Source organism: Macrobrachium nipponense, chromosome 8, assembly GCF_015104395.2.
Source record: "Macrobrachium nipponense isolate FS-2020 chromosome 8, ASM1510439v2, whole genome shotgun sequence".
Lineage (NCBI taxonomy): Eukaryota > Metazoa > Arthropoda > Malacostraca > Decapoda > Palaemonidae > Macrobrachium > Macrobrachium nipponense.
In genome coordinates, this window is record NC_087203.1 from 30026532 (window position 1) to 30036598 (window position 10067).

The following is a 10067-nucleotide window of genomic DNA, read 5'->3' on the forward strand; positions in this document are numbered from 1 at the left end:
GTATAGGGAGAAAGGTCGTTTATGACTGTCTTCTTCGGTTAGAGAATATAAATTTAACACGCATCCAGGGAGACGAGACAACGTTTTACCATCACTGCGCTAAAGAATTTAACACCGAGAACTGTACATATATATGACGTATTACCAGCGGAGAGAGAAACGTTGTTTTTAACTGCAAAATTTTTCTAAATTTCAAGATCCAAAAAAGTTATTTTCATATTAACTAGAATGTATTCCTTTCAATCAACTACCATCGAAGGAGCAGTGTCTTTCACGCACCATTACCTTCCTGATACACAATAAACGTACTACAATGTCTCCCATTGCAAAATGCATTAAATACTAGCGGGCGTTATTAGGCAATAACCGCACACAGTTTCTCTGCTTTGCGACTGAATAAAGCAATATAAACGATCCGTTAACTAAACTTCATTTATCCATAATGCTAGAAGGAACAAAACCTGGTAGGTAAGAGTTACAGATTCCAAATCATTTTTCCAATAGTAAACTCAAGTTACAATGCATTCATAACCATAAAGAAAAGCTACTTTGAAGATGCATTGTTTGTAAGAACGCCGCACGGTCGACTGTTCAAGTCCATTACAAATATAAGTCTAATTTTAAATACGATATTTATCAATATGCTATTTTAAATATTATACTCCTAAAATACAAAATTTTTTCTCTCTCTCTCTCTCTCCTCTCTCTCTCTCTCTCTCTCTCTCTCTCATTGCGTTTATATAGTTACACTCTGTGTGTGTGTGTGTGTGTGTGTGTGTGAGTGTGTAATCGAACACCGTATTACAGTTATAATAAAGTCATGATCCCCGAATTCCAGGTAATCAGTCATGTTGCATTAACATAATGAATGACTAACAGCTGCACTAAAGCAATGGAGATCCAATTAAGATGGCCATGGCATTTAAGAATTATATGTGTCAATCATCTTCGACAACAATAACATACATTAGACCTGGGTCATGAGAGGTTGACCCTTTGTTTGGTTGTTTTCATTCCAAAGGGAAAGAATGGCTTTTGTTAGGCTTGACCTTGTAGAATTTTCTTGACTGCAATTTTCTAAATCGTATGGAACTTAAAAAAAAGTGGACCAATCCCTGAAGCAAACAGTACGCTCGCTTTTGGCAATATGTAATAATATAAGAATCCGGGAAATCAGAATAAAAAAAATATCTAAGCTTGGCAAAAAGGGGAGTGGGGGTAACACAGCCAGGGATCAGAACATTCCTACAACGTTGATGCTATTCAAAAAAGAAGTGTGGCTTGCAGTCTTGAAGATGATACACAGAGAAGAGAGGGGTGCCTTTCTTTTTCGGCTAAGCGAAACCTTTTACACAACTTGACAGATTTTCTTTTTCTTTCTTTGCATTTGTTCATCTTCTCTTGCGGTGCCCAACTAGAAATCAATAAACATCAAATAAATGTTCCCTTACAGTCTACTAACATAAAGCTCCGAATGCTAATCAACAAACAAGAAGAACAGTGTGGGACCTTGGCCGATAGGTTTCTACAACCGAAGATACAAGAATTAAGGAAGGAAGGCTTCACTTCCAAAGTAATTGCCTTAACAACAAACATAGGTAACCTAATGTAAAGTGTAAGAATCTTCTGGCGTTACTCAAGGAAACCGTTCATCAGTAAGAACTAACAATACTGCATTCACAAAATGCATTGTATCGGACGTTTTTCCTTCTATTCGGAGATGGGAAGTACTAATAAAAACCAAACTCAACAGAACGAGATATTTTTAGGCTATGCTCTCTTTCCAACCTGGCGTTGATAAGTGTTATTCCATAACTCAGGGATTTCCAACCAGTGGTCTGTCAAAGGGTATATGTGCACCCATGATTTGATTTCATTAATATTGATTTTTGGCATTATGCCAAGCACTGGGGCAACTAAGGCAATTCAGCGCTGAAACGGAAATTGACAGAGAAAGCTTTGAAAGGTGTTACAGGAAGAAAACCTCAAAGCAGTTGCACTATGAAGCAATTGTTAGGAGAGGGTGGACAGTAAGATGGTAGAAAAAGAATATGAACGGAGGTACATTAAAAGGAATGAAAGTAGTTGCAGCTAGGGGCCGAAGGGAGGCTGCAAAGAACCTTAAGGAATGCCTAAGCTGCACCGAATGAGGTGTACTGACGGCACTATCCCCCTACGGGGACGCGCACCCCATGGGTCGTTGAGGTTAGGGGCCTGGCCGCCCACTTGCTGACAAGCAGGACAACTCTACTGTAGTTCAGATGGTAAACTTAATAGTGAATCCCCTTTCCTCAACTGCAAAGTGAAATGGAGAGATACTTTCCCGTGTCTGAAGGAAACTTATAGCTAATTAAGAGACCCATTCCATACAGATGTGGCTTCAGTTAATGATACTATCAAAGAACAGTTCCTCGCTGGACAAGTGGTGTTCGCGCTTGGCTGCCAGTCCGGTGGTCCGAAATTCGAATCCCGGCTCGGCCAACGCGGAATCAGAGGAATTTATTCCTGGTGATGGAAATTCTTTTCTCGATATAGTATGGTTCGGATCCCACAATAAGCTGTAGGTCCCGCTGCTAGGTGACCAATTGGTTCCTAGCCACGTAAAAAATATCTAATCCTTCGGGCCAGCCCTAGGAGAGCTCTTCATCAGCTCAGTGGTCTGGTACAACTAAGGTTTACTTAACTATCAAAGAAGAGTTTATTGAACTTGCAAATGCCTCCAGTGCTTGTGATGAAAAACAGTTTGTCATCTCAATAACTCCCTTTGCAGCTGATGTGAAAAATTTTTTTTTGTTCAGCTCGGTACTATAACCTTGAAAATTTACTGCATAGCCACAGGTAAATTATAAAAAACTACCTTTATTTTCTTATGGAATTTTGTATTTACAATAAAATTGTTTGTCAGGAGAGTTGTGTACACTTCCCTTCAGTATAGTACTTGCATATATAAAATTGGATGTTTATTTTAGTCTGTTTTGTTTTCCACTTTACACAAAGTCAAGGGGATACATTACTGATATTAAGAATAGACGAAAGGGCACGTGGCAAGAAAAAAGTTGGAATAGTAGTAGTATTCACTTTCCACTGACCTACTCCAACCACACAAAATATAAAGTCATTAAAGACCTACGGTCATGATTACAAGAATTTTACACAAAGAAATTGGAGACAAAAAGTTTGGTAATGACCAACTTAACGATAAATTCTATACATAAAAACTAAACGTCTGAAAAAATGTGAATATCTACTAAACCTGCTTCGTAAGAACTCATTTTAGATCAAAATAGGGATTTCAAGAGATCGGGAAAGATGGGGAGAGATCAAGTTTATTCATGTAAATATTATATATATATACTATATATATATATATATATATATATATATATATATATTATATAACATATATACATATACATATATATATTATATATTAACATATATACATATACATATATATTATATATATAACATATATACATATATACATATATATCATATACATATATACATATATACATATATACATATATTACTATATACATATATACATATATACATATAATATATATATTTATATATATATATATATATATATATATACTATGAAATCACAAAAATAAGCCCGTGATTTTGTTTACCAGCAAAAGCCACAGGGATAATTTTTTAAAAAAGAAAAGACCATCTGTAGTGACGCTACCAAGTCCCTACAGATGGTTGAATCCTGGGCCTCCATACACTTCTCCACAACATGGATGACTTCGTTACTGATCCCAAAATAGGAGGAATTTCAGTTCAGGAATGAGACAAGACACTACTGGCTGTTTCAGCCAATTCCATGGGAGTAGTCATGGAGCAATAACTCGTTTGAATGCAACTCCCTCCGCTGTTTACCCGATTACTTTTTCCATCAGTCCCGTTTCAAATGTGTCCTCTAAAAATGGTCAGGTCACTTTCTAAATTCCTGCCGTGATATCACCCTAAAAATTCCAAAAGACAAAGGTCATCGCCATGCCGACACAGGCCGCTTCACAGAATTTTTTTGTAAGTGAAAACCCACGTTACGTTTATAACTTTATTTCAATCTTTAATTAGGGTTCTAAGTGGAGAACCGATGTCTCATCCAGTTACAGAAACCTGTAGACATTGCCGGGTTCAGCCTGGGAACAGAGAAGAATCCTGAAAGTTTCCGTTATGGTCAGCTTCTGTTCTGGGATCAACATCCGGGGTACCTACCTTGCAGGAAGACTGCACATTTTCGAAATCTCAGTAAATTAATGCATTTTAAACAAGAACAGAAGGCCATGGTGGTCTTCGCCGACTAGTTGAACGTACGTCAACCGGCACTGTTATGAAAGTATATCCACTCATTGGTAGTTAAATGTTATCGGATGCTGTAACCTAGGAATCTCATCTGCACTGTAACTCTCTACCCGATTGATTTCAGTAGCCCTTTTATATGAATGGTGAAACAGGACGAAGCCTCCTCATTATTGTGGAGACCATGCCCTCCATTATGTCTTGAGTTGAATTGAGATATAGAATTTAGGCCAAAGGCCAAGCACTGGGACCTGTGAGGTCATTCACAGCCGAAATGGAAATTGGCAGTAAAAGGTTTGAAAGGAGTAACAGGAGGAAAAACCTCAAAAGCAGTTGCACTATCAGTCAAGTGTTAGGAGAGGGTGGAAAGTAAGGTAATGTAAGATAAAGAAAAGATACGATAGGAGGTACAGTAAAAGGAACGAAAGAGGTTGCAGCTAGTGGCTGATGGCACGCTGCAAAGAACCTTAAGTAATGCGTACAGTGCACCGCATGAGGTCCACTGACAGCACTAACCCCCTATGGGGATTAGGTCTTAAGGGGTCATACTTTATTGCTTATACTTTATGGCGGTCCGGCCTTCCGTTTTGTCCATCCAGAGATTCTGTTTGCATCCAATAACTGGCATGGGACTCGCCTGCATCATAATTTAGTCAATCAGTTGAGTTCTTGTGAATAGTTAATATGTTTGGTAGTCAATAGGTTGTCACTCGTCAATGCTTTAGTTGCTTTTTTCCTAATGATGGAAGCCAAGAACTTTTTGAACGACCCTAAAATTTGTTGCTCGTATTTGCGTTTTTCTGTTTTCACCAATTTTCTCCAACGCCAACAACCGACGCCCCCCTCCCCCCCCCCCTTTTTTTTTTTTGCCAAACCCTGGACAAGTGGTGGCCAAAGACCAAATTAGGCGGTACACAATTAGCAATCCACGGAAACCTACTGAGTTAAGAATATTCTTTGAAGATAACACATCTAAATAAAAACAATTAATAACAATATGTTACTTTGTTGGAGAGCTTGTCCATGTATAGAATACTTCATCGCATAATACAATTTCCAATCTTTTTTTAATATGCTTTGGGTTTTTTTCTTTCCAGCCTTGATCGCCAAACCCTCATAATGCAGATTTGATAACTAATTTCCGGAGCCCTAATTAGAGTAAAGTATTCAGCTATAATTGCATCCGTTTGGTTGAATACTGAAAAGGTTAACGACGTCGGTGTTTCATTAATTATGGAAACGTGACTGATTGATCGGGATTTCAAACTCATTAGTGTAATGATAAAACTATTATACTTGTTCTTGATCAACACGCTCACGGCAAGGTAAAGGTAACTACATAAACGCAGGAGAGAGAGAGAGAGAGAGAGAGAGGATAGAGGTAACTTTATACGCAATGAGAGAGAGAGAGAGAGAGAGAGAGAGAGAGAGAGAGAGAGGAGAGAGAGACCTTACAGACCTTACAGACCTTACATCTTGTTTCGGGTTGCCCCAGGTCCCTCAGTGTGAGGCACCTCTAATGTCTACCAGAGAGTTGCTAGTACATCTTCCGGTATATTTTGCATCTTCCAATCTTGGATGGTCTGGGATGCAGTTTAGATATTTGTCGAGCTTATTCTTAAACACATCTACGCTCACTCCTGATATATTCCTCAGATGAGCTGGCAACGCATTGAATAGACGCTGCATTATCGATGCTGGTGCGTAGTGGATTAATGTCCTGTGTGCTTTCCTTATTTTTCCTGGTATAGTTTTGGGCACTATTAATCTACCTCTGCTTGCTCTTTCTGATATTTTTAGTTCCATGATATTTTCTGCTATTCCTTCTATCTGTTTCCATGCCTGAATTATCATGTAGCGTTCTCTTCTCCTTTCTAGACTATTAATTTTTAAGAATTGTAGTCTTTCCCAGTAGTCTAGGTCCTTAACTTCTTCTATTCTAGCTGTAAAGGACCTTTGTACACTCTCTATTTGTGCAATATCCTTTTGATAGTGTGGGTACCATATCATATTGCAATATTCAAGTGGACTACGAACATATGTTTTATAAAGCGTAATCATGAAAAATGTTCAGCTTTTCGTTGTTTTGTGAATTAAGTGCCGTAACAACATTCCCATTTTTGCTTTACATTTTGCCAACAGAGTTGCTATTTGATCATTGCATAACATGTTCCTATTCATCATCACACCAAGGTCTTTAACTGCTTCCTTATTTGTGATGGTCTCATTATTAGGTCCCTTATATGCATATAGCTTTCTTTCTCTGTCTCCATAATATTGATTCAAATTTATCAGAGTTAAATACCATCCTATTTACCTCTGCCCAATCATATACTTTGTTAAGGTCTCTTTGTAGAGCGTTCCTATCTTCATCACAAGTAATTTCTCTACTTATTCTTGTGTCCATCTGCGAAACTACTCACTACCGAATCCTTCACATTATTGTCCTATGTCCTTCAATCATAATAACAAACAGTATTGCAGCTAACACCGTACCTTGCGGCACACCGGATATTACCTTGACTTCATCCGATTTCTCGTCGGTTTGCAATAACTATCTGTTTTCTGTTGTGTAAAAATTCTTTTAACCATCTTCCTACTTTATCCACGATATTGTGTTTTCTAATTTTCTTCGCTAATCTATTATGGTCTACTTTATCAAAAGCTTTTGCAAGGGTCTAAATAACCACATCTGTTTCATTTCCGCTTTTCATATTTTTGAATATGTTCTCACGGTGGACTAACAGTTGGGTTTGTGTACTTTTTCCGGGTACGAAACCATGTTCGTCCTTTATTAAACAAATTATTTTTTATTAAATGTTTCATAATATTTTTTCTTCATTACCCTTTCATACACTTTCATAATATGTGATGTTAGACTCACAGGCCTATAAATTACTTGACTCTAGGTCTTGATCCACTTTTGAAAAGTAGAGAGAGAGAGGTAACTATATAAATGTTATGTGGGTGTGAGAGAGAGAGAGAGAGAGAGAGAGAGAGAGAGAGAGAGAGAGAGAGAGAGAGGTAACTATATAAACGCAATGTGTGTGTGAGAGAGAGATAGATAGAGAAAAAGAGAGGTAACTATATAAACGTAATGTGAGAGAGAGAGAGAGAGAGAGAGAGAGAGAGAGAGAGAGAGGTAACTATATAAATGCAATGTGAGAGAGAGAGAGAGAGAGAGAGAGAGAGAGAGAGAGAGAGAGAGAGAGAGAGAGAGAGAGAGAGAGAGAGAGAGAGATATATATGCAATGAGAGAGAGAGAGAGAGAGAGAGAGAGAGAGAGAGAGAGAGAGAGAGAGAGAGAGAGGTAACTATATAAACGTAGTGTGTGAGAGAGAGAGAAAGAGAGAGAGAGAGAGAGAGAGAGAGGTAACTATATAAACATAATGTGTGTGTGAGAGAGAGATAGATAGAGAGAGAGAGAGAGGTAACTATATAAATGTAATGTGAGAGAGAGAGAGAGAGAGAGAGAGAGAGAGAGAGAGAGAAGAGAGAGAGAGAGTAAACTATATAAACGTAATGTGAGAGAGAGAGAGAGAGAGAGAGAGAGAGAGAGAGAGAGAGAGAGAGAGAGAGAGAGGGTAACTATATAAACGTAATGTGAGAGAGAGAGAGAGGTAACTATATAAATGCAATGTGTGAGAGAGAGAGAGAGAGAGAGAGAGAGAGAGAGAGAGAGGAGGTAACTATATAAATGCAATGTGAGAGAGAGAGAGAGAGACCTTACCTTACCTTATAAAGCATAATCATGTGTTCAGCTTTTCTTGTTTTGAAGTGCCGTAACAACATTCCCATTTTTGCTTTACATTTTGCCAACAGAATTGCTATTTGATCATTGCATAACATGTTCCTATTCATCATCACACCAAGGTCTTTAACTGCTTCCTTATTTGTGATTGTCTCATTATTAGGTCCCCTATATGCATATAGCTTTCCTTCTCTGTCTCCATAATTTTTTGATTCAAATTTATCAGAGTTAAATACCATCCTATTTACCTCTGCCCAATCATATACTTTGTTAAGGTCTCTTTGTAGAGCGTTCCTATCTTCATCACAAGTAATTTCTCTACTTATTCTTGTGTCATCAGCGAAACTACTCACTACTGAATCCTTAACATTACTGTCTATGTCTTCAATCATAATAACAAACAATATTGCAGCTAGCACCGTACCTTGTGGCACACCGGATATTACCTTGGTTTCATCCGATTTCTCATCGTTTGCAATAACTATCTGTTTTCTGTTGTGTAAAAATTCTTTTAACCATCTTCCTACTTTATCTACGATATTGTGTTTTCTAATTTTCTTTGCTAATATATTATGGTCTACTTTGTCAAAAGCTTTTGCAAAGTCTAAATAAACCACATCTGTTTCATTTCCGCTTTTCATATTTTTGAATATGTTCTCACGGTGGACTAACAGTTGGGTTTGTGTACTTTTTCCGGGTACGAAACCGTGTTGTCCTATATTAAACAAATTATTTTTTATTAAATGTTTCACATAATATTTTTCTTCATTACCCTTTCATACACTTTCATAATATGTGATGTTAGACTCACAGGCCTATAATTACTTGCCTCTAGTCTTGATCCACTTTTGAAAGTAGGGGTGATATATGCTAATTTGTGCTCATCATAAATCTTGCCTGTATCTACACTTTGTCTTAATAATATTTGCAAGTGGCTTTGCGATAGAATGAACTACTTTCTTTAACAAAATAGCAGGGACTCCATCCGGCCCTGCAGCAGCTCCATTTTTAATTTCATTAATTGCCTGCACAATATCAGCTTCATTAATTTCTATGTCAGCTAAATATTCACTATTTTCTTCCCTTACTTCTATATCATTATCTTCATTATCTATTCTAGGGGTGAATTCTCTCTTATATCGTTCTGCCAGTATGTTGCAAATTTCCTTTTTTTCATTCGTTAATCTCCCTTCAATTCTCAGAGGGCCTATTTCTATTCTTCTTTTATTCATCTTCTTCGCATATGAGTATAATAGTTTGGGGTTTTGCTTGATATTTAATAGGGTTTTTTCTTCCAAGTCCCGTTTTTCATTTTCTTTTGATTGATTAATCTTTTGTTCTGCATTTTCTATCTTACTTTTTAGTTCTATAACTTTCCATGCATTTTTTCTTTTGCAAGACCTTTTTTCCACTTTCTGATTTTCTGGAACAAGATCCTTCTGTCTCTTGGTATGCATGAATGATGTTTACTTTTCTTCTTCGGTATAATTTTTATTTTTCCACTATTTCTCCAATATTTTATATAATATCTCCGTATTTACCCTTATGTCATCAACTTACGAAAATGTTATCCCAACAATCTTTGTTTTAATTCTTCATTAATTTCTTGACCCATTTTATAATTTTTACTCGTAAGAAGTTGGTAGTTTCCATATCCTTCCCACTTTTTCATTTGCGTCTACCACACCCATAAGGAGGGGAAATAAGGCCCATTTGTTTCTTCCTTTTTCTGAGAGTAGGCCATCGTGTGACATCGCAAGATATTTATGATGCCAATTTCTCGTGGTTACAAAGGAGGAAATAACCTGGCAAGGGGGTTACGACCCCTTCTCTGCCCCTCACGAGTAATAAGCATCAGCTGTTCTTCAAACCTAAAAATCATCCAGAGCGTTCATTTTTTACATGGAATGTACAATATAAATCCCTTAGCATAATAATAATGTGCTAAAAGTATAGGGAGAAAGGTCGTTTATGACTGTCTTCTTCGGTTAGAGAATAT